This window comes from Leuresthes tenuis, unplaced genomic scaffold, assembly GCF_036924035.1.
Source record: "Leuresthes tenuis unplaced genomic scaffold, fLeuTen1.0.hap1 SCAF_13, whole genome shotgun sequence".
NCBI classification, from domain to species: domain Eukaryota; kingdom Metazoa; phylum Chordata; class Actinopteri; order Atheriniformes; family Atherinopsidae; genus Leuresthes; species Leuresthes tenuis.
In genome coordinates this window covers 18609079-18626497 of record NW_027325367.1, presented here as the reverse complement: position 1 = coordinate 18626497, position 17419 = coordinate 18609079, and the positions used below count along the sequence as shown (strand labels likewise).

General features: G+C 42.8%; 1 protein-coding gene across 5 annotated transcripts in view; it reads right to left on the bottom strand.

Annotated features, from left to right (window-relative positions):
* Window positions 1-17419, bottom strand: part of nrxn3b (neurexin 3b) — a 279140-nt gene that overhangs the window by 74535 nt on the left and 187186 nt on the right. The gene's annotated exons all lie outside the window — the stretch shown is intronic.

Genomic DNA, 17419 nt, shown 5'->3' with positions numbered 1-17419 from the left:
TAAGTCTCCCAATCCTTATGTATTATATATGAGACCTGCAACCAAAGAACAAAGGTTGGCACAGTGAAGGAGAGAAAGGGGTGGAAGTAAGGCGGGGTGCTGGGATCGAAGAACTTTCATTCGGTTTAATTTGACAAATGTAGCGTAGAAAAGGGACCTCGGTACCAGCGGGGGAAGAGAAGCTTGGCAAAAATACTTGCTTTCACATTAGCCTCAATGCAGATTTGTGACAAATTAAAACCTCTGCCTGGATTGAGCTTCGCCTTGAGCTACAGAGTCTGTGAAAACTGTTTAGCAAATTTCTTCCTTTTGATGAGGAAAAAAGAAAAAAGCTAAGTGTTATCATTTGGATTCAATTTCAACTTCGGAATGTTCCCTAAAGTGCATCAGAATTAAGGCACTGAGTCCTTGAGCCGCTTAGCCAGCTTGTTCACATTTAGGCAAAGATAATCAAGTGATCAAAGGCATTAGACCTACTGCAGATACACAGGAGAAATGAGTATGGGAGGAAAAACCGACTCCTGTGGCCTGGAGAGCGTGGAAAGCATTTGGCCCACCTCAGAGGCTGACAGGAGATTGCAAATGAAGTTCTTGCATCAATGTATTAATTAATTTTTTCTGCCTCCATCAACACTCTTCTTCCGCATCACCTCCCAGAGCCCCGCCATTTCCACTCACTTCCTCTCCAAGTCACCTGAACATCTGTTTGGCCGTGTGATGGCTGCCCAGCTGTCTCACTGTTTCCCCTATGAAGCGGCCAACAATCTGCTCTGTGGTCCACAATACCCTGGAGACTGCAAGAACATATGGATGAGAGGGACAACGGGAGAAGGGGAGGCAGCAACGGCCAGACGAGCATCTCTATTTGCCTTCAGGCACAAGAACAGGTCTCCTTTTTGCAAAGCTCAGGTGTCATCACTGCACGCCACCAACTACGTGCCATGAAAAGTATCTGAACAAGTGAAGCATTCCCAGCCTCAAATAACTGCAATAACATAAGCAATAACAATAAATTGATTAATCTCTTTGAGATGACATCTTTTTTCCTGAACAGAAACAGTGAAGTTGCTCAGTGGCTGTCAGTGTATTCTATCAAATGAAGCCAATGAGCATCTCCTCTTTCACTAACCCTAAATAGCACATTTAATCAAGACATTTTATCAAAAAACATGGACCTGATGCCCCCACTGCGACAGGTAGCAGTCTGGAGACAGGCTGCCCCGGATCTGGCTCCCGTTGTCTCTCTGAGTTTTTTTTTCTTGCAAAAAGAGTCTAGGCAGACTTGGGATCAGTTTCCCCGACAAACAAGCAAACTTTGCATATCTCATCTAACACTCACTTCAGCTTCTTTTTTTTTTTTTTTCGAGAGAGGATGACAATGATGAGCAGCAAAGATACAAGCACTCCGGGGAGCCAATTATCACATTGAGGAGATTTGCTTAGTGTTTCAAGAAGAAGACGTCGGGCATGAAGTGCACACACACAAGCAGCGAGTGACTCATGTACACGCGTGTACAAACGGGCTCTAATTCACATCGTGAAGCTCAAAAAGTGTGTATGCCTTCTCGCATACAATCACATGAGCGGGTGATTCTGAGCCAACAGAGAGGAGACGGAGAACCCGAGATCGGCATCATGTAGCGCGTTTCCCTAACAACCTGCTGGGCCCAGACTGCTCCTGGGTGCATTTACGCACGGAGAGGAAACCCACCGCATGTCAACTCGTGCTGTCAATGCACGCAAAAGTAGTGCGCGAAGCGTCTCTCCAAACTCTCCTGCAAATATTTAAACCGAGATGCAGAATTAAAACCTATTGCTCTCAATGCAGAAGCCTGGCAAAGAAAAAGCAAGGTCAAGAGTTCCACTCAAATAACCTCACTACAGCAACAGAGCTTTTACACTTAAGGGTGGATGTGCCGAGCTCCAATATAATTACATTTCACTGATTTTGCCAGTAGTCTCATTAGAGGACGAGGTCAATGAGATATGCCATTGCATATTTGAACATTTCAAGCATATTTCATAATGAACACTCTCAGTTACTTCAACTAACTCCTCTTTGGGCATTGACCCAGGCCCCAGACTGTTAATAAACAACGGTCTATGAAAAGCTTCAATTTGAAAGTGCAGCAAGAAATAAGGATACAAGGATGATATTCTAACTTTTCAATGTCACAGAGAGGGTTATAGCTATGACCACGGTACAATACTGTACCTTGGTTTACTTGGTAAAAGTGCCACTTAGACCCTATTACCACATTTTACACAGCTTACATTACTCACCAGATTGTTCAACTCAAACTCATTTAGATCTGATGGTTGGTCCTGCCCCTGACTTTCAGGTGAACATGATCGCACACTAAAATAGCACTCCTGTGCACTCAATACTTGTTTTTTTTTTGCGTGTGTCATTTATATCAACAACAGCAGAAAATTTCCCATCAGGGAGGCCACTCGAAAGATGGTTCTGAAATGGAAGCCTGTGCAGCAAATTTGTGGATGACATTTAGCTCGAGAGGAGGGCAAACGTACTTCCACAACAATGAGCATCCCTCACTCCTGCCGTACAGCCACATATCCAACCTTGGACCACCTACTTGAGTGACACAAAGAGTTTTTTGAAAATCCCAATTAAAAATGAGATTTTAGTGTCCACGCAGCCTGAAAAAATTCGATATGAGTCACGTGTGCTAATGTAAACGCAGCCTGTGATGCTGATCCTGTTTGCTCTGAGTTTCTTGGAAACGGCCGACAGTCATCTTAAATTTGCTTTGCTCTGCTTGGTAAACATCTCTATGTCCTTGTCTTTTTTTTTTCCTTCCCTTTCTCTTGCTATCATGGTCACACTTTCAGAGATGGACTTTGAGAACTTGTGACAATCCTTACGAGACTAAGGGGTTCCACAGCATTTAACATCAGAAATTATGGATTCAGCATGCACTTGGCTTCAAGAGCAACAAAGCTAAAAAGCCTGATGATGAGCCAACTGCAGGGAAAATACCATCAAAGGAATTAAATCTACTATCTAAAGAGATTACTGCAAAGGATGATATTTTGGTGGATCAGAAGGGGCTTTCATCTACGTCTTTGAATAATGCAATCTTTCTATGGCCAGTGGGAAATCTAATGGTAGTATGAGGCCACTCCATTGATTTGGCAGTGACAGGATGCGAGACAGGAAGAAACCAGTTTGACCAGTGCTAATTTTCTTTTATTGCTCTGTCGCAGTTGGCAAAAGTTTACAAGAAAATATCCCCAAATCAACCTTAAAAACTGACTGGGTTTAGTTTTGAAGTGAAGGCAATGCACCAATGCATCACTCTCCCATGTTCTGATTCATTGAATCTGCAGCATGGCTCAGTTTAGACACAAACGGTACATGAAAGAGCGGGTCAAAGCCTTAGCCTCTATTTCACAGAGGTCCCCTGAGGCGTGGCAGTGCAGACAGAAGGTCAGGACACCTGTCTGCAGGACAGATATGTCCTTCAGGCCGAGACGTGACATTACCCAACCAGGTGAAAACTAAAAGAAAAAGAAATTCATGCAGAGGCAGAAATCACAGAAGGTCACTGCTTTTGATATAGTTAACCAGCAGGAAAAATATGTGGGTGGAGCACGCAAGAAGGCACATCAAATCACTGCTCCAACTCTTAGCTTTACTGTGATAAAGAAATAAAAAAAAATCACATTCATTGCCTAGTGGAGTGTGCACAGACTCTGCTTGCTATAGACATTTAAACTTTGCCAGGCAACAATCCGATCTATTAAACGGCAAAAGAAAAGAAAAAAAAAGAAAAAGAAAGCTGAGCAGCTGCCATGTTCCAGGTCTGTTCTAACCGGGTAATTGGTTGTGTTCAGGCTTCCCACCACGCTGTGATACAAGCCTGTGTGTGGATGTAGCAGAGCTAAAGTAAAAGACTGGGCCCGTCTGTCCTACAGCAAAGACTGCAAAGAGGTTCCTGTTAACCCTTTCAAACCCAAACATGGGACCCAGTATAACAGCCTTTCACAACAGATCTTAATGGGTGTATGAAAGATGTATGGGATAGTGTGGACAAGCACAAAGAGGGTGGCACTACCGACCTGCAGCAGGTAAATGCTCTGAAGTAGTACTCACTGTTTAATGCCGCACACACACACACACACACACACAGAGTTGAGAGCCATCTGCATAGACGTGTATGAGGGTGAACTTTCACAAACACAAATCTGCAAGCACACACACTTCCACTCCTTTGTCCTTGTGTGTGTTGTTTATGTGCTTTTATGTCTTTCCCCTTGTTATCTCTTGGGCTTTCTGCAGTGCTGGCACCCAGGGGATGCAGAGAGAAGACAAACACAGTTTGATGTGGTCGAATTCTTTTTTTTTTTTTTGCCGTTGGAGAAAGAGGAAATGGAAAAAAAAAAAGAAAAAAAGATGAGCCTTCGAAAAAGAAAGAAAGAAAAAAAACATTCTGAAACTGATATGCAAAATGTAATTGCCTCTTCAATCAATGTTCAAAAGAACTCATACAAGGGGAATTATTAGGCAAGCTGTCCTTCACACGACTCCAATGAAGATGCATTGACAGTAGAATCAAGTTTTGAGACACTGATCTGTGTAATCTGTGGGATTTATCTCCATTTTACAAACTTCTAGAATTTCATAATTTATAATTCCAACTGTTGCGTCTCCCCTCTGGGGTAGAAAGACGGAGGAACTAATGATTGAACGTTCGCCCTCTTTTTTCCCTCCACGTTCAATCAGCTGCTAGACCCAAGTTTGGGGGTAAATGGCGAAAACGCTACACATTCACATCCGTATGCGTCTGCGTTGTCACCACACACAGCGGCCGCACTGAACAAAACGCAGCGTATGATTGATGAAGGGCAGTGTGTTGTGAAGAATAGCTATGCAAAGAATAAAGCCAGCCTCGAATGATTTACACTGTCTGTTTCCCCCGCTATAATAAGCTGTAGCATTACCACACTATATGGATTTACGCACCAAAAACCAGGGGTAATGGAAGAGGAAGAAAAAACAGAAACGAGAGGCGGAATGGACGGAGCACATGGACGGTGGAGGGTTTATTGTCTCGCAACTTTAGTATGATGTATGAGCAAACAGCCAACTGTAAAGCACATTAAGTACTGGGATTACAAAAAAATGCGATTGGTCTCCTCTACGATATGCCCAGAGCAAGACTGTTATTAAATTGTGTCGTGTTTCAGACTAATTAAATTCTATATAATTATCTTGCATCATTTAAGACTTGGGAGAATAGCTTTCATGTGTAAACCTACACAACATGTAAATTAATATCAAATGGAGGCAGAAAAACAACGAAGCGACATGAGCAGCTTGAAGCAATGGCTTACAGATATTATTTCCCAGCATGGACGTGGACACATGGCTTACTCCTGACTGTATAACATTCTTTTGGAGACATGGTTGAAATTTATTAGGTAGAAAAGAAGAAATCTGACAAAGAGACTCAAAGGCTCAGGCAGATTCTGCTGCTCGGGCTGCAAAGTATCACCGGCAGCCATGACGATAAAGTCTGAGCCACTGGGCAGCGATTGAGCAGTAAAACGCTCCACTGCTAGTATGTGCGCCACAATCGTGGAACAATGTCAGGACCTGCTAAGGCCTCTCCGCTGCTGTGGGCTTTAAGGCTTACACCTTGGTGGAGTTGGTTGTCGGTGCCCATGCACAGGCTACTAGCACATCTTACACTGCTTACTGTCAAACTTGGAGAGAAAGTTCTTCGATATAACTTTGATTTGGATTAGAGCTAAAAGAGCATCCACCAAAGAAAATCACTCAAAAATCACTTAGAAGTAACAGATTCCATTTCTGACACTACCCTCTCATTTGGAGCTATAATCTAATGACACATATTTTCACTTTAAGCAACTGGGGCTAACTTGTTTTTGTAAGTTCATGTTAAAGCACCGTTACGTTGTCTATAATCAGTGTAACATCAGCTGTCCATCCAGTGGTACTGTAGAGTATGACGTCACAAGGACCCTGTACAGTCGTGGTAATGTTTTCTGCGGAGACTGTGTCTATAAGGAGCAGTTTAATTTAGTGGAAAAGTCACCCACTTGAAAAGCTTAATGCGAGTATTAATTTTTATCTTGTTCCCCTATTGAATGTATATTAGTGTGTGTGTGTGTGTGTGTAAAACAGTTGGCACTGTATGGCGCTGAATAAGTTGTCATGCATGACGAAAACTAGTTAATATTGATTATATATGCCTCATTGTGGTCTAACAATGCCCTTATAATGCCTTTAATGCATCGTGCTGTGGACTTAGACTGAAGATGGGTAACCAAGTTGGTACCAAAGGCCCCTGGAGCTTGATGAGCTGACTTGGAGGCTAAATTTGGCCAAAAGATGACTATTTGCCAGCTCTGAACTTCCGACAACATGACACGCAGCAAGAGCCCTCAGTCGGAAAGTGTCTCAAGTACTGTGTGCTTCATTGACAGGGAACACCGTGTACTTGGCATGCTGTATTTTGACGAAGAACAGCTTGATTTGTCATGTGTGTCGTGTTGCTGTGGAAGAGTTGGGGGATGGCGAACAGGGGTGAGTTGAGAGAGAGTCGCTGTTTGAAGGAGGAGAGAGAAAAGACGCGTAGAACATAGAGGTGTCGTTGAAGTGACAGCGAAGCGGCGCTGATGTCAAGTTGTGAAAATGTTCCCAGTCCCTCACCCCCACTCTCTGTGGGCAACAGGAAAAGGCTTTGTAACGCCTTACTCACAGGCATACTAAATCATCCTCAGTCCACCGCGGACGAACAGGAAGATCGACTCACAGACACCCATTAATGAAGCAGTCATGTACCCTCACTTCAGTGTCATGTAACACTGTTGAGGCGCAAATGTGAGTACACAGAAGTGAAAATGGCCACACATCCACACAAACACGCACACAAACAGAGTTGAACAGCAGAAGGTGAGCCATAACAACTCCCCTCTCATTACTGCAAACCTCAAATAGCCGGTCTCACCCTCTCCGTCTCCCCCAGCTCTCGCCTCCCCTCCTGCTGCATTACTGACACTCCTCTCTGTTGTAGAAGTGAGAGGACAGAAAGGAAGGGCTTTAAATGATTTTTTTTCTTGGTTCTCTGGAGATGTCAGCTCCTATTCTCTCCGCTTGGAAAAGGAAGAGGAAGCGGGAGGGGGTCTAAAGAGGATTTCTGAGGCTAGGAGAGTAGGGAAGGAGCGGGGGGGGGGGGGGGGGGGGGGGGGCTGCAGCTGAGATCTACACAGCACTCTAGGCTACAAAGAGGACCTGTCTGCTGACTTTAATGCTGCTCGATGCCACCAGTAGAATTTTTAGAGAGGGGAGAGCGGCGCATCAGAGAGATGAAAGGAAAAGAGGTACACGGTAAAAGGGACTCAGAAGGATGCTGGGTAGAAGAAGAGAAGGCAGGCAGACAGAATTGGGCAGTGAAGGTGGAGGGAAATCATCTGCAGATGGCATAAACAGACACAAAGATTAAGTATAAATAGCTGGGAACTTGCAAACCAAAGCTCTGTAAAACTTGACTCAATTGTGCTGCTCTCTGTGGTGAAAATTAGCATTCTGTCAGCTCCAGTGTTGATGCTCACGCTGCTCTCAGCGAAATTAGGACACGAGTGTCTCCTTCCCATCATTCATAATGCATGATGCACAGTGTGTGTGAGGCATATCACTTCAGAGGCAGGCCACACCAAACCCTGCAGAGGATTAGGTGAAGAAGATCTCCTAAAGAATAAGGGATTCCAAGATGGCTCCGGGTGGAAACATCATTTATAATTGAATCTTCCCCAGAGGACAGAGTAGCCTGTCTGCCTTCACCAAGGCTTCACGGAGAGTTCGGAACTCAATTCTCTGCCAGTCTGTCTCTGCCTCTCTCTCTTCTTTCTACAATAACTGAAAGGCTTTCATATGCAACATAGCAACCTCAGCCACAATCCTATCCCAAAGGCCTTTATGACTCAAAGCTCGACTGGACACATTGGCTCATTCTAAACTTCTTCAAACTCGGCTTTTTCGGTCCAAGGAGCGGGAAAAGATGGGAACAGACAAACACTGAGTTAGAGTATTGCTTGCGTGTTTTCCTCCAGAGCACATGGAGATAACGACTTGGGTCAGAAAGTCATGTCTACAAAAATGACTCATCAGCAAAGACGCAAGGGAAAAACATCTTCTCTTTCAATGGACTGACAGTTAACGAAACAATGGGATCAAAAGAGGTGATAACACATATTTTTATTGGTTAAAAATGATTTTTTTGTGGCTAAGAAGGGGTAATTCATACTTTCTTAGAGTTCAGGATCCCTGATCTCACCCGAGTTTGCAGTCCATACAGTTACTCTTTTAAAAAGTCATTGGATTTTCTCAGCAACTCTTGAGTTCACCAAACTTTCTCCTGCTATATATCACGCACACACAGAAATAGTAATTCAAATTCCTGGTGCTGTTCTAGAGCTTTTTCTCAAACAAAAAAGACTTGTATTTTCAGGGCACCATAAAAAAAAAGACCACAAATGAGCACATATGGATGTGAACACAGCCTAGTATAACTTGCTTTGCTTACACTTCATGGGAATGGAAGGAAATGTGCAAGTTTATTAGACCTCCAGGTTTCAGCCTCTCAGGGTGGCTCACGAGGCTTAAAAAAGTTTGATTGAATGATTTGACTTATTTTTTCCTTTTCTTTGCAGAAAACATTAAAACTTCAGATCCACTCATACATGTTTGAGTCCAATGTTCACTGACAACGCCAACAACTCCTTGAACAATCTCGGCAACAAAGTCTGGCATCTTGTAATATCAGTTCCATGGGAAAACAGCAGGAAAGGTCACCTTGTAGCGGGCTGATAACAAAAAATTTGACTTGCAGGTGGCACGACACATGTTGTGAAACCTTAACCGTGTATGACATGTATAACAGACTTCTGGCATCAGAATAGTACATGGATGAAAGGAAAAGTTTTGCAACTTATTACCTGTTTCCCCTTATCTGTCTGAGTACAAAGAGAGTAGGAGTAATTAAAGTAGGACTTCTGCATCCTCGCTAACCTTGTTTGCAGTTTTCAATGGAAAGTGACGGCAACAAAGCAAACGTTGCAAAACGAAGCCCAGAATAAGCCTAAGTTTCCACACCTGTCAAATGATCCTTTCTTCTGACATGCCGGCTGTGTATTTCTATTAGAAACCAATTGTTCTTATAAAACAACCTGAGAATCTCTGGCTCAGACAACCAGCTGCCTTTGAAGAATATAAATTTGAGCTCTAGATGCAGGAATGCTAAAAGGAATCAGTGTCTCTTATGAAGCAGGACTAATCTTCTCTTTGATATGATCAAACAGAAAAATAGTTTAACCTAAACTGCTGTACACAGAGATGACTCTTCCTCGCTGTGGAAAACAAACAAAGCAATCAAACCGACAACAGAGATCTCTGTTTATAAGATCAAACTCAAACGGTGAATAAACTTGTCTGATGACCTTTTCTGTTTGCTCGGTGCTTTCCTTTTGTCTGAATTCGATGATTGCGTGCTGAAACTCAGCTTCATTCTGTTCACTAAAGATAGAGCAGATGTGAATGTGGTTGGCATGGCAACCCCACATCTTAGCCACCAAAGGCTGTGACAAACCTGACATCGTTTCCAGCCCTTACCTACATCAAACACCTTTACATCTCAGTGATTACACACAAGCAGCTCCTCTCCGCTAATGACGAACAGAAATGCTTAAATGTGCGTTGCGATGCGCCTCCCATGTCTCCCGTATCCTTTCAATCACACACGAAGTGCAAGCTGCCGTTTGAAACAGGAAAAGAAAAAAAAAAACAATTTTGGCAAGTTTTTTTTTTTTTTTGCAGAAGTTTACTCAGCTGCCTCCCTCTGAGTCAAGGACTTAAATTCCACAGCGACATTTAAGCCAGTGCTCATTGTGGCCCTGCTGTTCTCTCGAAACAATTCTCCAAACTGCCATCAATGCCAACCTTGATGAAGTGATTGGTTTTGACAGGAAGCTCTTATTTCAGTATGACTGACACTGTATACTTCAAGGTACACATAGGCCACAGTTAAGTGCCGCAGCATGCCAGTCTATTATTGAAGCAATCAGTAGATGGTAATGGTCATTCATCAAAGTGAATCAGAATCCATCTCTGTCCTTGGCTTTACCAGTGTGTGCCGGCGAATGTCTCGCCTACCTCGATGCTCTTGATCTGTTATTATTACATGCAGCAGGAGAAAGTGAAAATGTTCATGGAAAAGTCTCTATAATAAGTTGATTTTGACTGACACTGAGTGGAGTTTAGGTGTTGGGAACAGCAGGTGAGACGTCTGGTAGCAATCACAGAACTCATGAGAGGTCATGAAAGATTTATAGATTAAAAAAAAAGGATTTCTGGGTAATCACTTGAGTGTGCATCTCAGGAACAGTACAGTAATTACAGGTGGCCAAATACAGGAATGAAAAAAATGTTGCTAAGTAACTACTGGACTTGTTTGACAGACCTTCCACCACACATCATTCCATCAAGTAAAGTAATGTCTTACAGTAAAAACAGCTTCTTCTCTCTACTGGAAAGCTTAAGAGTTATTGATGCACACAAAGGTTCATTACACTCTTTCTGGAGACTCATAAGCTGCATTTCGACCACAGGAACCTTTTCCAATAATCTTTATCTTTTATTTAGAAGGGCCTTTCCTCGTTCCACTCCGTTTCGATTGCAACACCCCCAACAACAGCCCCGATGAGGAGGTGGTACTATTGAGGTAAACCGGTTGTCGTCTCAGTCTGAACAGCTTGTGAAATCTCTTTATTTCAAGTTGTAACGGAGGAATAGTTGTCTCCGTTTAACACATATCTGAAGCTCAGACATTCCTGCCTGCTGCAATCTGAGGAGATGCAGCCTGCACAACAAGCAACAGTGGTTGAACAAACTCCAGAGATGTAGCCTAGATCTGAAGGGCACTGTGGCAATAAGCGTTTGTAGGCTGCTCTGATAGCCTACGGTGCTGCTGCTCCAGCAAGGAGCACACTTTGTTCACCTAATTTACCTTAGACCTCAGTGGAAATGCAAAAGACCGAGGGCTGAAATCAATTTTTCTTATCTTCAGAAAGGTCCATTTAAGGCCATTTTAAGCTCTGGGTTTTGTTGGTTGAAATGCACCGATAGTTGCCCAACTGCTTGCTAATGCATTGTGTTTTAAGGAAGTTAAGAGATGTACAAAAACTGCTTGCTTTCAAGTCATGGGTTGTTTTGGATCACTATCAGGATGCCATGATACTTTTGATCACATAAACCCTTTGGAGTCCATTATAGGACCATTCACGAGAACCAAGACCGCACACAAACCAAGGGTCACATTTTGGACACAGTTGCCTTCAGTGACCTTAAACCCATGTCAGCAGTGACCTGGGACTATATAACACTATGTCTGTTTTTACACAATGTTCGCACCATTCAGGCCTGCAGGCCTGCCGGAAGACAAAGCCTAAATGTGTACAGTTTGAGTAAATTATGAATAAGAACTTTTTAAAGCAGCATTATACATTTGACGAATGATAATGGATTTGAATATTACATTGATAAAAGGATCATAAATCATTTTTTGTTTTTTACCTTTAATTCATAAGCTACCTGTACAACCCTTAAACACATTAATTCAATTTAAACACACATACTATTTTTGTTTTAGTCCTTCTCTTGGTGTCAAACCACAAACACACACACAAAGACACACTAGAAAGATAGCACATTCTCTCACTGAGACAGTCTTTATCACTGCAGCTGGGTTCCGTTATTGGAATGGCACTCTGTAGTTGTTCTTTTCCAATTCCCTCTGGCAGGTGGTTTGACTTCAGCCCTCTATTGAATGTGTCAACCTTATAATTAATGCCCTCCCTCTTCAGTTCACCTCCATTCTGTCCTCTCTATTCTTTTCCTCCAGTGTTCTTCTTCCACCATTGAGCAGCTACCCTGGCAGCATTTCACCGGTAGTTCTGCCTACTGCTCCAAGGACACTGAGAGAGACAAAACCTAGCAGAGACTCAAACCATGGGAGGAAAATTGTGCAGAGGCACAATCCATCTCCTCGCAGTGATTTAGCCACAAAGCCACAGAGAGGTCGCTCCTGCGCCACCTCTTTTGTTATCTGTTTTCTATCCGTTATCAAAAAGGGGAGAATGGCTTTGGGTGGAATAGAGGAGGGCAGGGGGGGAGACCAACAGAGATAGATGCTTAAAAGGCTACTGCCTATCTACAAATAAACAAGGGGAGCTGTGATCGATGAGAAAAGGGAGGAAGGGACAAACGAAGGGTAAAGGGTTCTTTGTGAAAGCCGTAATTAAGAGAATCATTTAGCGGGTGTTATGGATTGGTTATAGGCAGCGCAGCATATGTCAGTCTGACTGACGGCGGGATAAAGACGGCAAGCGAGCACATGTTTGGGGAGGCTGCGTGCATCTGCAGAGAATGTGAAGTGAAGGAAGCGTGTGCGGATGTTTACTCTGATCAGAGGACAAGGCTTAACCGAATATGCCTGGAGTGAGCTTGAGAGATCCTGAGGGAGTTTGGAGGGCACTGGGCTGGAACATACTGGCCTCTCAGTGTTTCTTAGTGCCGGCCTAATTAAAAGCTAAGCCAAAAGGCTCTCCATGTTGTTGCTGCTGTTCTGTGTGTGTAAGCATGAGGATGTGCTCACAATTGAAATTGTGTCTGTTGATGTGCAGCGGCTTGAAAAAAATCTGTTCTTCCTTATTGTCTTTTTTCTCAGTACTCAGCATCAAGTTATCAAAACCTTGCCTGATGGTGTCTCGATGAAGAGCTGTGAAGTTGTCATGTGGATTTGGGTGCAGCTGATACAGTTTTCAAAACTCATTCCTGTCCTGAGGGAGGTGAGAGTTCTTTAACACATGGTGGGAATATAAAATGAGTGATTTCCTAAATATTCTAACAAACCTTGGATTTCCATTTTCAGATGTAATATTTTCCAGTCAAAGGCGCTCCCCTTCTGCCACCTTTTACCGGGTATGAAATGGTGTATTAGTTCCAGAAATGACTTGTGCACTTCCAGTGATGACAGGTTGTCCTGACCTTTATCGGATTAGTCTGTTCAATACTGTGTCTTCATTCATGGGTAATTTTTTAAAAGATGTTTCAAACCTCAGGTTGGCAAAGCCTGTAGGGGAGTCCGGGGGCATTGCCTCAGGAAGGAGGATTCGGAGTCAATTTAAGGATGAGGGAAATCTAAGCGCTAAAAAAGTCAAATAAATGTGACTTCATGTCTGTGCATGTCTTAAAACAAAATAGATGTTGAGGTGGACTGCGTCCACATGAGAATATAGTTCAACAAAAACAAAAAAGTTAAACTAAAGTGCTGGAAATCATCACAAACACCGCCACCCACCTTACGTAGCTTTATACAGCTATTGTAATGTCTGTTTGGTCTATATAAACGCTTAGGCGTGACAAAAAGCAAAACTGTGACAGCGTCATTTCAATTCAACATCTGTTTGCTCTGTGACTTGGTTTAAGTGCTTTACTTAGCCAAAAGTTAACTTGAAATATACCACAAATTAGTTAAATGTTCAATCTGGGTTAGGGTTAGGGGTCTAGTGTCAAAGCCTCTTAGCAACACCAAGCAAATAGTACCAAACCTGGCATTTGGTCAATAAGCCAATTCAAGTCTTTTATGCACAGAAGCCAGACAACTTTTTTTTTGACAACTCAGAAGACATTTTCACGGTTCCATTCCACAGGACTCTGTCATGGCAGATCCCACCAGTTTTCCAAAACTCATCAGCTCAACACAAAATGCACAAATGACCTACTTTTGGAATGAAAATTGCATTTCGAAATCCTTTCTATTTCCTCCCCTCTAGCTTGTTTTTCTTCTCTAAGCCCTCCCTTCATTCATATACCTCTACCCAAAGCACACCAGCTGCTCCTGGTTGCCATCTTTGAAGGTGTTCTTAGCTGAACTAACAGGAAATTTAAAGTGAAAGATGGCGGCTTTGCAACTCACGGAAGGCAAGGCAGTTCTGCCACTTTGTGTGAGGAATTGTAGCAGCGGCGTGGTCTGGGACACAAAACGAACTTCAATCGCTTGGACCAGACTCACGCACATCGAGGCTCATAACGCTCACATAGCATGGAGCAAATGCACTGCAAAGACAAAACCTCACAATGCAGGACTTCTGACTTACTATTGACAAAACAGAAACCAAATAATGCATCACTCTTTTTTATCTCCTTGCCTTGAGAAACTACCACAGCTTGCATGGGTTTTTGGTTTTTCTCTAAATCCAAAGACAAATTGAAAGATTTATTGCCCCGGGGAGTCAAGCTCATTCAAACATATTACTCATCCTGTTACATGGACAATTACCTACAGGAACACCATCCGTTCTGTTAAAAAGATCAAAACTCTAGGTGTTCGGTGACCGACACTTTAAATACGTTGCGGTAAAAAGGTGACAGGGTCCATTGTATAGTCTGCACGCAAGCTGTAGTTTCATCAAAGGGAAGACATCAGTCTGTGGACTGAGCCAATTGGGCAACAGGTGCCCCAGTCACACAGAGCCTATCAGGATCTGACTTCATCTCACAGTGGTGTTTGATATGAATACTGATACAGAGGTGTTTGACTCTGACAAATGGAGGCCTGGATAGGAATACAGACTACGCCAGAGGAGCAGTAAATGCATTTTATCATTTAACTTTTAGCTTCAATGTTGTGCGCTCGTGCACACATAATACATAATGTTTTGTATGTTGTCTGGACTTTTTAACACGGGATTTTTATAACATTAATCCTTATAAATGTTTTATAACATTAAACCTTATTGGTGCTATGGACAAATGCGTTCTGTATTATATACACTGGGAGGAGTATTCACCTTGAGGTCTTACTGCATGCCGCAGGAGGAGAATAATAATAATACACTGAATGTGATGTGCAACCTAATCATTTGCTTGAGAAAAAGAAATGGAAAAGAAAATTCCACTGCAGCTCTTTCAAGTCCATCATTTGTCCCCAGGGGAGCCCGGAGCAGCCTGTACCAACAAAGCACAATATGAAAAAGAAATCTCCAGCTCTAAAAAGTGTCGCTCTTCAGCAGTGCTTTCTCCACATTTCAAAATCACGGCTTATCAAAGCCTTTGTATCTTGTGAGCAGGGCTGATACCAATATTGGTGTTAAGGACGACAATCTGAATGATATCTGACACCAGTGTTTTTGTCATTAATTTCCCCTTTAATACCAGGGGAAAAATTGGAACAATAATTAATACATGCATATAAAATGATCATAACCCTTTACGTAAAAAGATCATTTGTGAGGGAAAGAAATACTCAAAAGGTTTTAATTTTGTCTTGTGTTGCTACTACCATCAGCTGATGTTATTCAATTTGCCTATCAGCCGGTTGCAGACAACAAGTCAAAAATCGGCTGATACCAGTGTCAGACTGATGTCTCTGTGTATCCCTACTTGTGAGCTACCTGGCTACCCTCAATCCCATCCCTTCTTTTCATCTTAAATTCAATTAGCCAGAGTGTAGGTCCTCAATCTGAGGCTTGATACCGCTTTCAAGCTATGGCATTCTGAATGGTAGAGAAGCAGCATAGAGTGACACAGAGTGACTCTTTTAAGCCACCTCTAATTTCTTCATACACTGGCAGGAAGATTGAGTTATTTGCCAGTTACGTGTTGACGCTGTTGCACTGTTGAAAGTTAAAGTCAGTTGAGCACAGGGAAAAGAGAAGAAGTCACCAGTGAAACTACAGCAGCTGGAACTTGGCTACTTTGTGATGCTGTTCAACCTTAGCTTTTTGTTATCTTTTTCATCTTGAAGGTGGAGTGTGTGACGGGCGACAGGTTGGCCAATGAAGCACCAAACAGATTTGGAAAAAGACTTAGCATCGACTGCTACTGCTGAAAAAAATGCATAGCTCAACACTCAAATCCTACTTGTTTTATCTGTTGGAAAAACCAGGATATGACAATAATGGAATTTTAAATGAAGAAGATGTCGAGGAACTGAGCAGGGATGAAAGACAGGACTGAGAGGCATTTTTCTGCCACAGCCGAACATGTACACATCTAAATCTAAATGAGCAACGCTGACATCAAACATCGAAACAAAGTGCAAGCATCAAAGCTTTGTTGGGGAGAGCGTTTTGCTCTGTCAAACTTCACATTACCTTGATCAGTTGAAACTTTTGTTTTTGCTCCATCAAGTGCACCACAAGCACCCTGAGAGCGAGTACAAAAGAAGCCCTTCATGCAGACGTTTCTATCCAGGTACGCCTGTGAATAAGTGAACTGCAGTTGAGATAGAGGAGGGAGAAAACTGTGCGGGAAGTGCATGCGAACCCCAGCTGTGTGTTTCTCTGTGCATCGACGTGCAGGTGCATCTATATGCAGGTGCATGTTTGCATATGCAGGCCTTTAAGTACACATTTCATCCAGCGAGCCTCAGACTTATCCAGTTAGCTGTGGGTCTTTATAAAACAGCTCTAGGCAAATATTTACATTACAATATGCTGATTGCCTTACTAATGGCTGGTTCAGAGTGCTCGACTGTAGTATTTTGAAGAGACCAGCGAGGTGAGACACGTGGCCCCAGAGTTGTAACTGAAGCGGACAGGAGTAAGTTGGGGAAATAAAATGTCAATGTGCTTGTCTGATCGGGAGAAAAACAAGAAAGAAAACCACTGAGAAATGGAAATATATTAAGCCTCACAACCCATTACCCATCGCGATATTCACTCACACAAATGTTTGCTGCACATGTCTCCCGTGACTGAACGCCCAGCTCATTGTGGCTAGCTGCGTTTGAGAGAAAAAATGGCTGAAAAAGAACTGTCACTCATGGGGAGTAATTTGCACCAGAATTACTGGTACAAAAAAAAAGCATCAGTCAAATTATAAACATCCCAATTTGATTCTACAAAGACTGTGGTTGTTCCAGCCTCTTCAGAAACTAATAAAAGATTTATCAGAGATCGCTGTGCTTGCAAAACCAAGCGGGAGAGATTAGACTAACAAACAAACTCCAAAGGAAACTATTCTCTGCCTTTGACTGCGTTTCCTTTTGCTGCCTCGTTTCACAAAATGCGATGGTTATCAGGCTTCATTGGAAATGAGGTCTCCAAAATATTTGTATTTTTTCGCTCACAGGCGTGCCGATTTCAGTATGAGACAGCACAAAGAGTACGACAAAGGACAGGAGAGTCAGGGAGCACCAGCAGCAGGAGCCAAAGTTAGTGGCTGGCTGTAGCCTTGTGTAGCACTTAGGGTCCTTTTTCATTATGTGCTATCAACACTATCAGGTTTGGCTGCAAGCTTTTTCACTTATCAGAGAGAAAAACCCAACAAGCTCGGAAAGTCCTCTCTCACCAAACACTTTAATTGGATCTT